The 15,958-nt window shown below is 37.6% G+C and overlaps 1 protein-coding gene across 1 annotated transcript in view; it reads right to left on the bottom strand.

The window, feature by feature from the left end:
* The window catches only part of TMCC3 (transmembrane and coiled-coil domain family 3), a 185,357-nt gene extending 170,947 nt beyond the window's left edge, over positions 1 to 14,410 (bottom strand). The window contains exon 1 of the mRNA XM_044087643.1: positions 14,271 to 14,410. The gene's annotated coding sequence lies outside the window, so the exon portion shown is untranslated. The remainder of the gene's footprint in view (positions 1 to 14,270) is intronic.
* Positions 14,411 to 15,958: the final 1,548 nt, after the last annotated feature.

The following is a 15,958-nucleotide window of genomic DNA, read 5'->3' as shown; positions in this document are numbered from 1 at the left end:
CCTGAAATTTTTATTTATTTTTTGTGAGCGTTCCCCCTCCCCCGGGACTTTGCCCAGAAGTTCCTCTAACTTCATCCAATTAGTCCATTTCCAGAATTACCTAGTCAGAGTCCTGGCTCCTATAAGAGCCTTATGACCATTCCTTTCCTGTCTGCCTCTCCTCTTCAGCCCTCCATTTCTTGGCAAAAGTTGGGAGTTAGGGAGCTTAATCGCTCCCCGAGGAAGCACCCTGCTTGGCGGCTGTACAGAGCTCGCAGTTGCTAACTCCCAAGGAGAAGTGTGCCTCTGTCCTAATTAGTCCTGCAGCCACAATGCTACAAAGTCCAGAGTAAAAGTTACAGGCACTCAAAGTATAATTGGATCTGTGAGAACAGCTCTAGCTGCAGAAAACATTCTCTCCTCCATACCTTTGTCATCTTTTTCCTTAAGTGAGTGTCTGGCTTCATGCAGAATTGGATTCTTCCACCTAGGCTTTATACTGTGGTTGTGTGTGTGTGTGTGTGTGTGTGTGTGTGGGGGTGGGGGGGTGGCAGAGTGGGACAGCTTTGTGTGGTAAGATGGCTTTTATTTATTTATTTTCACATTTGTTTACTTGGAAAGTCTGACCGAGCAGGCACCCATTTTCAGTGCAGGCCCAGGGAGAAAAGCTCCACATACAGACAATTCAATATATATATATATATATATATATATATATATATATATATATATATATATATATATGTATTTATATATTTATATATATATATATATTTTTTTTTTTTTTGTAGGGATGAAGGTAAAGCAAATTCTTAGGGTTAGTAGGAACTGATTTTAGATGGGGTGTTAGTAGCATTTTGTAAGGAAGAGCAAGTTGCAGCAGTTCAATATTGTGGCTAGTTTGGTGTATTGTTTTAATACTAGAGCAAGGGGCAGTGTTCTAAACACTTAAAGATTATTCTGGGGTATTATATGAGCAGAGCCACGTGTTTGACAGGTGGTTTTTGAGGAGCCTTTTAAATGAGTAGTATTTGTTGTGGCTCTAATAGTGTCTTAATTGTTCTTGCAATTACTCATCTCCAAGATCCAGTATTATGGTGAGTACCCATGTTTTTGTTAAAATTCACTATGTAAAGGTTTGTCATAAAAATAAAACTGTGGATTGCTGAATGGCTATGAAGGCTACTACATTTCTAAGCAAGCTTGTAGTTTAAAATACTATTCCTTCTACTGACTTCAGTAACTCAAGCACAAAGTACATCCCCACCTGTTTTGCATCCTGACAACTTATTGCCTCCCATCTAACAAACATTTGGAATGCAAAGGAGAATTACTGTTGCTGTTTTCATTGTCTCGTATGTCCACATTTTACTGAACACCCATTGACCTGCAGAGCCTTACCCCACCCATTTAGAACTTAATCATTGTCTGGTAGTTTAGTGTATGGGTTAAGACTACAGGCTGTTAACAAGCTTCAGGTTTGATTCCTTCATTTTTCACTTTTAAACTCTGAATCTGAGGAAGTCAACTTAACCAGGGAAAGCTCTGAGATTTCCCCTGTAAAGGAGCACTTATGTCCAGTGTTAACTTAGAGACTTACTCATTACATACAAATACAAAAAATAAAATACCAGATGATCAAATTAAACTAACCATTTACAATGATGTCATGCACACAAAAAAACTTATGAAATTCATAGTTTCAGCTGTGTTTTAACTAATTTTAATACTGTGGAATGTTTTAATACACCATTACTCCCACAAAGTCATGACTTTAAGCCAGCTCTGTTAGCATACAAGGATAAAGCCTTGACTATGATACAGGCGACCCAAGTTCATGTAGTCACACCCCTAACAACTATGTTCAATCGTAGCCTCCAGATGTCTGGAAAACAGATTAATTTCTCTGCAAAGGGGAGGACCTTCCACAGACCCAGGCAATTACACACCCATAAGTCTGACCAGCCTCATATGCAAAGCCATGGAAAGACTTACCATTGAATTAATCAGTCTGCACATAGGGAACCTCCAAACTCTGGACCTGTCTCAGTTTGGATTTATCAAGGGCAGGATATGCTTATGCATCCTGGTGGACGTTTTTTGAAAAGGTCACCGAAGCAATGGATGAAAGCAAAATGGTACACACCAAATACTTTGATCTGGCCAAAGCTTTTGACACAGTTCCCCACTCAGGCATAGTAGAAAAGCTGAATAAACCCCTGTTTCCCACTATTGCCAACTGGCTTACAGATAGGACACAGATAATCAAAGTATGAGAAGTTACCTCCACATAGAGACCAGCCACCAGTAGAGTCTCCCAGGGTTCTGTGCTGGGACCTCTCCTGTTTGGTTTCTACTTTTCTGAAGTAAAAGCCAATTCCAAAAGACTTTAGCTGACTATGTTTGCAGATGACTGTACGCTAGGAACAGACATCGAATCCCGAAATGACTAAGCTATCCTGCAGGAAAGCTTGTCTCAGATAAATAACTAGTGCCAAAATCATGGACTGAAACTAAATACCAAAAAAATGCATTACTGTATCCTTTGGGAAGTCATCTACCCCAGTGAGCTCCCACATTTAACACTACTCCCCTAACAGCTGACCCGGTTGTTCAGGATTTAGAAACTTCTATAGACAGTGACCTAAATTTTGAGCAACATGTGCCTGTAGTTATAAGAAAGTCCTTCTATATTGTAGAACTTATAAACAAAGGAATTGTATCTAGATCTGGGGATGTCATTGTTCCCTTTACTCAACCCTCAGTAGAACAATCATTGAATATAATGCTTGCTTTGGCATCTATCTTTCCAGACACATGCAACAACTGATCACCCACAGGAATAACCTGTTAGAAGGATACAACCCTAATCAACATGTCCTACATGGACTGACTAAAAGCAGAGTTACTATACTTGGTATCCTACAGGCTGCTAAGAGGTGACCTGTGTCTGGCATACAGGGCATCTTCCAATCCGCTACTGATGGATATAATGCACAACAGCAATTCAAGTGGCATCAGAAATACTTGATCTAGGGATCTAAACCTTTTCTGCAGCATCAGCAGAAAGGTTTGCAGGAATAGGTACATCTCACAGAAGATAACACTGCTGTGGAACAGACTCCCCATCCATATAAAACAAAAGTTCATCCCTGTCCATATTCAAGTGCAGCTTAGATCTATCGATGTGAAACCGAATATTTACCCCAGGACTGCTCCCTGTACTAAAAATGGACAAGAGGCAGCTCCAAAATGCTATATCTCATGCATGGGTCTCTCAAATTATCTATGGTATGATCCCAGTTATTCTCATTATGGGTAATATATAATTATCGACCACAGGATGGGTAAAGCTAATCTATAACCAAATGGGATAGGTTATTTTGAGCACAATAAGGGAAACTGGCTAGGCTTAAAATAGCCTACAAGGGCAGCTAGCCTAGTACTTAACCTATGAACCTGTTTAGCAGCTCTGGAACCTGCTAGAGCTGGTGCAACAAGAGACAATTGAGGGGATACAGCACACTTGCCTCATTTGGGAAAAGGGCAGGGTACATGTCTGAGGCACACAGAATGAGCCAATTTCCCTGGATGACACAAAGGAAACATGCAAAATGCACCATACCCAGAAGATGGGATTGTTTGCAGGTTTACACATCTTACAAATGATGCACACCTCAGTGCTATGTTAACTGCATGCCCTCCTGAATGAAAGATATGCAAAGGAGTTAGGACTTTCAGCAAAACACCCCATCCATCACAAATGAAGGCACCACTTCCAGCATATAACTATTACATTGACATGAAAAAGATGAATTGTAGGGCTCTCACATGGAAGGGAATGAATGAGTTGATAGGATGATTGGGGGAATGCTAGATGGTCAAAGGTAAAAAGGGCTCTTAAAAAAAGTGTCATGACTTTACCGATGGGATAAAAGCTCCACCCTTCCCTTATACAATCCCTCCAACACTATTTTCAGAGCAGAAGCTAAATTTGCAGGTCAATAGGCCCCAGAACAAAATTAGATCCGCTTCAATGCATCTGCCATTGTCGTACTCCAGTCTTGAGGCGCAATACTGCTTTCCAAGCATATATTCCAAGACACACTGCCAGGTTTTGCAGTACCATCTGTAATGTCTTTCAGTACTCTGAAACACAGACCAAGGATATATTCCAAGACACCCTTCCAGGTTCTGCAGTACCATTTGTAACTTCTTTAAGTATGCTGGGACACAGAGCACTGGGCCCTTGAGTTTTATTACTCAATGGTGCAGTAGTCTTACTAGTAGTATCAAATGAGTATATGAGCAGTGACCAAAGCAATGAAGCTTAATACATGCATTTGATCACAAACGCGCAATAGCAGATGTTTCCACACCAGATCAAAAATCTCAGAACCCAAGTTTGCAGACAAAAACAAGAGCTGCCTAGGCTGTGTGAAAAAACAGACTTGCAAAGCAGAAGGTAGGATTTATGATAAATATGAGGTTTCCTCATGAATAGCCAAGATCTGCGTGTTTCAATCACCTTTGACTTAGCCATAGATCTCAACTTTCCAGCTCCAAAATGTGGAATACTACATCTTATAGCGTGGAACCAATAGGCATAATGTGGAATACTTACTAAAAACTTACGAACAACTTGAAGAAGTAAGCTCACAGGACATGAAAACATTGCTGATTGTATTGAAGAAGATACTGTGGTGTTGTAGTGGATTTTATTTTATTTCATTTGAATGTAAAGCTTTTAAGAAATGCATTATTCAGGGATCATGCGACTGGTTTTGTAAAAGGAAGTGATGGTTTGTATAAAAGGAAGTGATGGTTTGTATAAAAGGAAGTGATGTTTTATGTTCAGTTAATCTGAAGTCAGATGGTTTTACACTGATGGAAGCACTCATATTAAAGTGTAGTCTGTTCCTGTGAGCTGATCTTCGTGCTTTTTGATTTTTATAAGTTTTATTCGTGTTTTGTGCTACTAACTAGAACTTCCAAATAAAGTATGGGTCTCCTGTCTGAGACAAAGATTTTACTAACTAGAACCTTCAGATACAGTATGGGCCACATGAAAGCATGTTCTCAAAATGTGCCACAAGTGTCATATATGGTCATGACTGGAGAGATGCTGTAGGCGAGATGTGCTTGAGAGTGAAGGAGTTTTTCCAAAATGCAATACAGTAAAACTCTTGTCGATGCTATGTGATTATTTCTGTGACAGCCTTCCCTATACATCAGGATTCTAGGTGTTTATGAAGATGTACATGTCCTATTTATCTTACAGGATCATTTTAAGGAAAAATGCAGACCTTTGCACATGTTATGACCAATGCTACTAGATATTTTCAGTCTGTGTCCAGTGCCCCTTTTTTGTTTGAAACTTGTATGTTTCCACAGTAGAAGGCAGATGAGTTACTGGTGTGGAAAGCTCAGCTGAAAAGATACCCACTGCAATGTGATATGTAGCATAACTCTTCAAAGGCTGAACAGTAACCATGCCTGACAAATACTATTTTATATCAGTTTTAAATAGTTTCAAATTTTTATATGTGAATTCTGTTCAGATGAAGACAAATGCCAAATTAAAAGTTTGTCTCCATAATTCATCTGACTTCACTAAAGTATTTAATTAATTCATTTAAATTATAATGTGTTTGCCAGGGTAGAACACTGATCAAACAATGGCCAGTTACAGGTTCAGCCTTAGGATGGTGAATACCTCAGAAAGATTACAAAAATTTTGTGTAGGTGACCCTTCTTCATACACTACTCAATCCTCATATACTACAAAATAATCATATATTTGATTTATGATTAAAGAGGGCGGCTGTGGTGGTGCAGCGGTTAGCATTGCCACCTCACAGCAAAAGGTTCTCTCGTTCTATCCTCGGCTGGGGTAACTTCTGTGCAGAGTCTGCATGTCCTCACTGTGGTCGCATGGGTTTCCTCCGGGTGCTCCGGTTTCCTCCCACATCCCAAAGACATGCTGTAGGTGGATTGGACACTCTAAATTGGCCCTAGGAGTGAGAGTGTGCATGTGTGTGCCTTCTGTGGAAGGTTGGGTGCCGGGCTGGCAACTCGACACCATAAAATTCCACTGCTAATCATGAGCGTACAGGTGATCTGCTGTGGCGACCCCTAACTGGGAAAAAGCCGAAAGAAGATTTATGATTAAAGAATTTTAAGTTCAATCTGATCACCAAAAAGAGTACTCTAAAGTCATCAACATTGCTTTGATTTCTGAATGTGTAACTAAATCATGTGGGAAATGTATTGTCAACATAACAAAACAGTTGTATCAACACAGCCTATGGATTTTCAGTAACATCTCTTAAATGATTTTGCCTTCACAGGCTTGAAAAAACATTATATTCCAGCAACAACAGGATTAAAACGGAAATCAGGGAGCATGAACTTTAGATAGAATAAATCCCTTATGACACCCTGCTTCCTTGCTTTTATCTGCTTTCCAAGATTCACAAACACAGAACGTATCGTTTATCCTATTGTTCCGAGCTGCAGGGTTTTATTGAAGTTTTGCAAGTGCTTCTTACCATCACTTGGCAGACACTGTGTTAAATTAAAATCTCAGGGTCGCAAACAATGTCTTCAACAAACACGAGGTTTTCTTTCTTTCTTTTTTTTTGTCTTTGCTGCCTAATCAAACACAATATAGGTGTGGACTTCATGGAATATTTTATTTTTTATTGCACAACATTTTTAAATACGATGTATTTATTTCAGGCCTGAGATTTGTTTCTCAATACAATGAGTTTGGATACGATGTATATCTACAAAAGTGAAACTATTATAGGGCACAGACAGCATTAAGTTATGTGGAATTATCCCAGTACATTGGGATGATACTTATCAATTAACCATTAGAAGCCATTTGTGACTTACTGATTTCATACATTTTGTGCAATAGTCTGTATGTGTGTGTGTGTGTGTGTGTGTGTGTGTGTGTGTGTGTGTGTGTGTGTGTGTGTGTGTGTGTGTGTGTGTGTGTGTGTGTGTGTCTGCACATGTGAGTTCACACTGCACATTTGCATTTTGCACACAGACATCATTACAACATTACACTGGCTTGCCATTTCAGTAAATGTTGCTATTTTCACATGATGCAACCCAAAAAGCAGAGTAATGTACCTGCATGTACAACAAGGATAAGTTTTAAATTTTTATAGCTACTCTGTCAGCAAAGCAGGCCTTCAATGGCCAGAAGAGTGAACACAAAGATTCTTCAAGATAGAACTACTCAAAATAAAACTAAATATTTTATTTCAGTTACTATATACTTTTCTTCAAAATTAATGCAAGCATACAAAGCAAGAAGTTAAGTTCTGAAGAAAGATTACTTCTCCCACAGTAATCCACATGATGATGAAATAAATAAGACAGCAGTTTCTGAACTTTTCATAAGATTTCAGTGACACTTGTGGGTTATGATGACAGTGTTATGCAGACAAAATTTGGCAGTTTTTTTTTTTTTACTATGAAGGGGAATGTGGAACATTTACTCCATGTAAGTGTCAATGTTGCAACAAGTAGCATACTTTCTTTGCTGAAGATCAGAAGGCTGTTAGTTCTATTCCCACCCAAGGTGCTTGGATTAATTTTCAAATATTTACACTGCAGAGCAGCATAAGAAGATGTTAAGAGGCTGTTGCAGTTAGTGTGATCAACAGCCTCTTAACATCTTCTTATGCTAAGAGGCTGTTGCAGTTAGTGTGATCAACAGTGTCACACACTAACTTGTTTGTCTTGAGCGATATCTTTTAGGATTGCTCTAATTTGTTGTTATTGCAATATACTATGCACTGTGTAGAAAGGATGATCTACCAGTGCTTTGAGACATAGGCCAAAGTCACAAAGTTGACCAACATATGCATGTTTAAAAAAAAATAAATAATAAAAAAGTTTAAGTTAAATGCATATCACTGTCATGTCAGGAAGCTTAATAAATACCAAACAAATACAGGATATGTCATCTAACCTCTATGGTGTCTGCAGTCCAACTGTGTACCACATGACATGCAAATTGCTGCAGCTAGCTCATTACCCTTAAAGATATATACCCCATATATAACAATACTTGGACTTTAAACACAGTGTTCGAGAAGCCCATGGAGCCAAATCTTGTGATATAGTCTCAGGACAGAATGTGTATCAATGTGAGTGCACAAACCTTCTCACAGTACAGGCTTGCAGTGAGTAAGACCAGTAGAATGAATTGACAAAATGCAGCCAGTTATCTTAGATTTTTAAGTAGTAAAACAAAGGCATGACAGGAAACGTATCAAATCTTGATCGCAAAAATGAATAAATGAATCAAATAAATAAGTAAGTAAGTGGGAGTGATCAACAGATGACCAGTAATGATGCAACTCTGGAAAGGGGAATGGCTCCATGTGCCCCCAAGATATTGATTTTACTTATTTCTTCCCCAGGCGTATTTTGCTACTGAAGAACTACTTTCAGTTTAGATGTCAGCATCAGCAATAAACACCACCTCATGTCCATGCTGAAGAGAGCGTGGATGAAAAAACATTTTGAAAGTTGTTCCATTGGTATTCTTGATCCTTAAAGGATAGCACTAACAAATAACGGACATTTCTGTGTAATGATCCTTTCATTCTTTCCGAGTCTGCTGCACTGTCACAGTACATGATCCCTTTTATCGTTTCTGAGTCTGCTGCACTGTCACAGTACATGATCCCTTTTATCGTTTCTGAGTCTGCTGCACTGTCACATTACATGATCCCTTTTATCGTTTTCAAGTCTGCTGTACTGTCACAGTACGTGATCCCTTTCATAATTTCTGAGTCTGCTGCACTGTCACAGTACGTGATCCCTTTCATCATTTCTGAGTCTGCTGCACTGTCACAGTACGTGATCCCTTTTATCGTTTGAGAGTCTGCTGTGCTGTCACAGTACATGATCCCTTTTATCGTTTTCGAGTCTGCTGTGCTGTCACAGTACATGATCCCTTTTATCATTTTCGAGTCTGCTGCACTGTCACAGTACATGATCCCTTTTATCGTTTTCGAGTCTGCTGTGCTGTCACAGTACATGATCCCTTTTATCGTTTTCGAGTCTGCTGAACTGTCACAGTACATGATCCCTTTTATCATTTTCGAGTCTGCTGTGCTGTCACAGTACGTGATCCCTTTCATAATTTCTGAGTCTGCTGTGCTGTCACAGTACGTGATCCCTTTCATCATATCTGAGTCTGCTGTGCTGTTACAGTACGTGATCCCTTTCATCATTTCTGGGTCTACTGTGCTGTCACAGTACATGATCCCTTTCATTGTTTCCAAGTCTGCTGTGCTGTCACAGTACACAATCCCTTTCATTGTTTCCAATCTACTGTGCTGTCACAGTACATGATCCCTTTCATTGTTTCTGAGTCTGCTGTGCTGTCACAGTACATGATCCCTTTCATTGTTTCCAAGTCTGCTGTGCTGTCACAGTACATGATCGTTTTCATTGTTTCCAAGTCTGCTGCACTGTCACACTACGTGATCCCTTTCATTGTTTCCAATCTACTGTGCTGTCACAGTACACGATCCCTTTCATTGTTTCCAATCTACTGTGCTATCACAGTACATGATCCCTTTCATTGTTTCCGAGTCTGCTGTCCTGTCACAGTACATGTAGGAGATTCTCAGCTACAAAGTTCTGCACACCATTTTGTTGCTGCTGACTTGAAGTTTGGATTACTTATTAAAACTTCTAAATTACAAAGTGCACAGACCTGTTATGGTCAATATATAAAAGCATTACAGCAATATAATCCAAAATGGCCATCTCTCATACAGCTGATAAGCTGATTTATGCATTTTTTTCCTTTTGTAGTACTTCCTATCTTAAACAGTGACCACTAAAAATAAATTATCATTTTATAGTAGTTGCCCTGTAGTTCTGTGTGATAACAAATAGGTATGTTGTTCATTTGTGCACACACAGACCAGGGTTTCAATCCAGGGATCAGTACTAAGATGTAGTTATAGTAACAGACATATAGTCTTGACTATTTGTAGAAACTGTCATGTAGTGTTAACAGATATTTTAAAGGCATGGGTAGCATGGTGGGTTAATGCAGTGTGTTACAGTTGAGAGGGGCCTGCATTCAATACTTGGCAGAGGTGCTTATTTAACCCAGAGACTATCCATAATATGGAACAGACTTCTCATACATGTCAAACAGAGCACCTCACTGACCCTCTTCAAGAGAAATCTTGATGAGTGGATAGGAAATAGAAAATTCACCCCGGGGATCACTCCAGTGGCTCTACTTGACAGAGGCACTGGGAACTTAGGTTGGGTGGCATGATGCCAGGGTAATCCTATGGGCTAGGCTTGTAAAGGCTCCATAGCTAGTACACACCTATGAATCTATGAACCTATCCTTTTTTTCTGATTCGGTTATCTGCTTTGTTAATAACTTTTCCAGTATGTGTCTATGGGGTGTCTTTTCAATTATTTCTCCTCACTTTGTTTTCCTCAGTTCTCCTCTATTTTACTTTTTTTTCATGGTTCCATTAACAGTAAGTTGTGTTTCTTTATATATAACCACCTTCATATAATCAGAGCCCCTGTTTTGTGGCAAATTCTAGTTACTGTGGAATGTAGGCCCTGCACCGCTTACTAAGATTATTACGGTGCACTGTTTATTTGATAACCAAGCTGTTCCCTGCTTTCTGTAGGTCTGCCTGACAGTTAATTTATCAGTCCATCTGTTTGAAATGTTACTTACTTGGGATTCCCAGGAGTGGAAGAATGAACACATACCAATCATCAAGTAAGATTTATGCTTTATGATTTTCTTCCATGTCTCCTTACGTATGGTTGAACGTCATAAGACATGAATCCCAGAAAAAAATATGAAATCACCACCTAGTTGTAAATATGCTTACCACAGCTTTATTCATAAAGCATTATGCTACCTCATGTACAAGACTTCATGCAGTTAAAAATCAATTAGCATACTCCTTTTCTAACATGATCAATTAAATAAGTCAGGTGACCTTTAACTCCCGTTATGTTTTTAAAGATATACAGAACTATGCTGTACTTTAATTATGAATAAATAACTACAAAAATACTTCAAAAATTTTCAAAATTTGTTATTATCATTAAGAATCTTTCATGCTCAATATACTATAATACGAAATGAGATTTAAAATAAATGGGTAGACTGCTGCCACTGATACATTACATAGATAAAATATATATAAACATATATATATATATACATCTGTAGAGTGAAAGATGCCAATGCAGTAGTAATTTTAAAACCACTGTAGTATCTTTGTAGGCAATACTGTATTCCTGACCTGAGGGGCCATGTGTTATATATAGCTTCGGTTTTTAATAAGAATTTTTACTTTATCGTTTACTCATTTTTTCACACCCTTTAGAAATAAAATCCTTACCCTGCACTGTAAGCTGGTTGTATCTCTCCTATGTTCATCCACAAAATGTTTCAGTACTAAATTTACTACGTTAAAAAGCAAGCAAAGGAGCACTTTCTTGGCCCAAGCCACTTCATCAGACAACACAAGAATACTGCTCTACAGGATTTATACTCAGTGCTACAATCAAGTATACAATTAATTATGCAAATCATCCTCCTTTGAACAGATTTAAAGCCACACAGTAATAAATAAAAACCATGACATGAAAAACAAATCAGTCCTTTCATATCTACACACGTCCCTAAAATAATTCCCATAAAAAATATACCCATGATGTTGAGATACATATATGTGCCATATAAATTCATATTCATAGAACATATAAAAAATAAATAAATAATTGACTATCTAAAATACATATATAAAACATATAAAAAATGCACAAGTAGAAATAACTGTCATAAATGCATATTCCTACATATATACATATAAACCCAAATACATATACCCATATTTCCTACTGAACATGGAATTTGATTATAAATTATTTACAATCAATAGTCTAGCAATACAGGGGGCCACATTAAATAATACCTAAATTATTAGCCTACACAGAGTACTTCCAGGTTGCTATACTGAAGTCAAGTATAAAACCAAACTCAACAATACTCAACATAATTACTTCTGTAGGTCCCTATTCATCAATATTGGTTTGATATTAATTTTGTCATTCAGGCCTTTTCCCATATTAGCCCATAGCCTTATGATCCACTCCAACTCCTTAGTTTCTATTTTAATTTTAACATCTCCCCCTCTGCTATTAATGTGCGCCCTATTACTAAAAATGTAAAGGTGTGTGTATCCCCAACCTCCCTAACATGTCTTGCTAGGGCATTGGTATCTGCCCCTTAGGCAATATCATACAAGTGCTCCCTCATACGATCTCTCAATCTCCGTGTTGTCATCCCGACATAAAACAAAGTACAAACTGAGCAATGAGCTAAATAGACAATATTCTTACTATTGCAACTGGCAGCCAACCTAAATGGATAGACTCTTTTTGTGTCTGGGCGAACAAATTCCCCCTTGTTATCTATGCACATGCAAAAATTAAATTTTCTGCATGGAAGTGTGTCATATTTATCATTCTCTACAACTTCTGTGCTCCCTGACATCATTCGGGGACCGGGGTCCACACAGTAGTCTTTTCAAAGATTTCCTATTCTTAAAGGCATGTCTCGGATTTTCCCCTACTAGCTGTCTAACATGATAATCTGCACAGAGTATATTCCAGTTCCTACGATATACATCTTGCAGTAACCTGACATTACTGGAATATGTTACAGGTATTCTCATTGGTTTCCAGACATTATTCCCAGGTACTGATGGAGTAAAACCCTCAGAAAAATAATGTCTTCCATCTTTTTCCCTCATCTCTGACAGGCCAGCAAGGGCCTTATGAATCTCACCTTCATTATATCCTCTCTGTAGGACCCTATCCATCATATTATTAAGTTCTCCTTTAAACTTCTCATGGTTGGCTGTCAGTCTTGACGTCCTAAGTCCCTGTCCTTTCACCATATTCTTAAAAATATGCTGAGGATGCATACTCTGTCTGTGGAGGTAGCTATTTCTATAGCACTCTTTTCTATAGATTTCTGTTTAGAAATCTCCTCCATCCTTCTGGGTTATTCTGAAATGAGCTTTTCATGGAGAATCTAAGAAAGCTTGTGCTGTTATTTAAAGTACGAAAGAAAGGTGTAAATGAAAATTCATCGCTTTCTCATAACATAAAAAGATGATCCACAAACCTCATATAGAATCGCAATGATCCCTGCATCTCATTCAATAAATGTTCCTTCTCCCACATAACCATAACAATGTTGGCATAGCCATGGGCACATGGTGCCCATGGCCAAGCCATCCATCTGTCTATAAAGTACATCCTCAAACATAAAGATATTATTCTCTAGGATTAACTCCATCAGCAGTGAGAGAAAATCGATAAGCTGTGCATTATATGTACCATCCTCCTCCAAATACTGTCTAAAAAACACTGTGCCTTTTCTATTAGGGATGACCGTAAATAACGACTGTACATCCATGGTGACCATAAGCCATCTCCCATCTCATGTTGAAGCCCTAGTATGAGCATATAAATCCTTTAAAAAATGTTTTGTATCAACCAATATGTTAGTATTTTTCCTTAATATAGGTTTAAGATGTTGTTCAACAAAAATAGATGGGGGTTCCATGCTTCAACCCCTCCCTGATACAATAGGTCTCATAGGGGTTAGCACCGGATGCTTATGGATTTTGGGAAGTCCCTGTATGATGGATATAACCGTTTTTCCACAATAAAATATATGAACAATTCCAAACTAATAATATGACACTGCAGGCATTCAAACAAAGCATTATAAATCAACATACTGCTTTTATGTACCTGTTGAAAATCAACTTTCTGATAAAATGTAGGGTCATTCAACATACTAAACATGACTTCTTTATAAAAAGTATAATCCATTACAACCAATGGCCCTCCCTTATCCGCTGGTCTCACAGAAATAGAATGGTCATGACACAAAAAATCTAAGGCTGCCCTTTCTTCTTTGCTCAAATTCTTAAAACATTTCCTAGAAGCACCTTCATCATACAAACTATACATTTCTTTTATACATGCTCTTTCAAACATTTCAATGGCAGCATTATTCATTGGACTATAACTACTCGGTCTTCTACACATAGTGCTATGTACATTATTCCCACCTGTATCATTAAACTGTACTCTCAGCATTAAATTGCGTGTAAATGTTTTAAGTTCTAAAATATGGTCAGTCATAGTCATTTTACTCACCGGTATGAAAGACATACCTCTATTTAACTCATTAGTTTCATCTTCTGTTAATATTTGATGAGAAATGCTCCATACTAACATCCGTTGACATGCTGACACATCTTCTTGATTGTCAGAGGCTGTTCTTCCTCTGCAGATGCCTTCCGTTTCATCCGGTCATCCCTAATAGGAAAGGCATGGAGTTCTTTAGACAATATTTGGAGGACGATGGTACATATAATGCCAGTTTACTGATTTGCTCTCACTGCGGATGGATTTAATCCTAGAGAATAATATCTTTATTATAGCCACCAAAGACAAGAAAACTGTTTAGTACCACCAACGACCAGGAATTGTACCTCCAAGTTCTTTTATTTTAACAGCAAATGTAAAATGTCATGAAACTGACAAGCACAGAAATAAATGTCTCTTAGTGCCTCGGCTTGAAATAGCATTTACAGAGTAAATTCATGATATAAAAAAACAGAACTTTTATATAAAATCTGACATCAATTAAATTAATTAACAATTATATAATTAAACAATTAATCAATTAAATGTATTACACATTTTTAAATAGACATAAACATACTTCCAGGCTTATGCTATATAACTTTTCCAGTTGCATTCTCTATTCATACCCCTGGGGTGTAAAGTATTATATTTTAATATAAAAACAGATGCCTTCTTTCTTAATATATATTTTATAGTATCTTCACCCACATAATCTGTTTTTACTTGTTCTAATATTGTTACCCTTCAATTCACTAAAATCACCTTGATGTACCTGATTAAAATGTTCTGCTAAGGGACTTGTAAATTTATTATTTCTTATATCTCTAAAGTGTTCTTTAACCCTTTCTCCAAGACTTATTTTACTCTCTCCTATGTAAAAATTGTGGCAAGAACCTTTTATAGCATAAATTATACCTCTACTTTTACAGGAAAATTTACCTTGTGTATGAAATGTGAAGCCATTAATAACGTTAAACGTTGATGCTACATATTTACATACTGCACATTTCCCACAAGGCATTAAACCTGCCCAATTCACTGCTCTACTAATTGATTCCTGTGGTCTTCTATAAGAACTACGAACTAAAAAGTCTTTAAGGCTATGGCCACTTTGATATGAATACTTTAAGGCTACTTCTTTTAATGAAGAAACTTCCCTTTTGACTATTTGCCAATAATTCCTAGGTAACTGTGCTTGCTTATCTGAGAATAATGTATATGTTGAAACATAATATAACTGCTTTTCTGAAATTAACTTGTACATTCCCTTGTCTTTTGTTATATTATTTCTGTAACTATTTTCTCTCTTAAAGTTATTAACATTTCTTTTATACATGCTCTTTCAAACATTTCAATGGCAGCATTATTCATTGGAATATAACTACTCGGTCTTCTACACATAGTTCTATGTACATTATTCCCACCTGTATCGTCGTATGAGGGAGCACTTGTATGATATTGCCAGAGGGGGCAGATACCAATGCCCTAGCAAGACATGTTAGGGAGGTTGGGGATACACACACCTTTACATTTTTAGTAATAGATAGGGTATACATTAATAACAGAGGAGGAGATGTTAAAATTAAAACAGAAACTAAGGAATTGGAATGGATCATAAAGCTAAGGGCTAATATGGGAAAAGGCCTGAATGACAAAATTAATATCAAACCAATATTGATGAATAGGGACCTACAGAAGTAATTATGTTGAG

The sequence above is a fragment of the Protopterus annectens genome, chromosome 11.part0, assembly GCF_019279795.1.
Source record: "Protopterus annectens isolate FY-2018-M chromosome 11.part0, PAN1.0, whole genome shotgun sequence".
NCBI lineage: Eukaryota > Metazoa > Chordata > Ceratodontiformes > Protopteridae > Protopterus > Protopterus annectens.
This window is presented reverse-complemented; position numbering and strand designations above follow the sequence as displayed.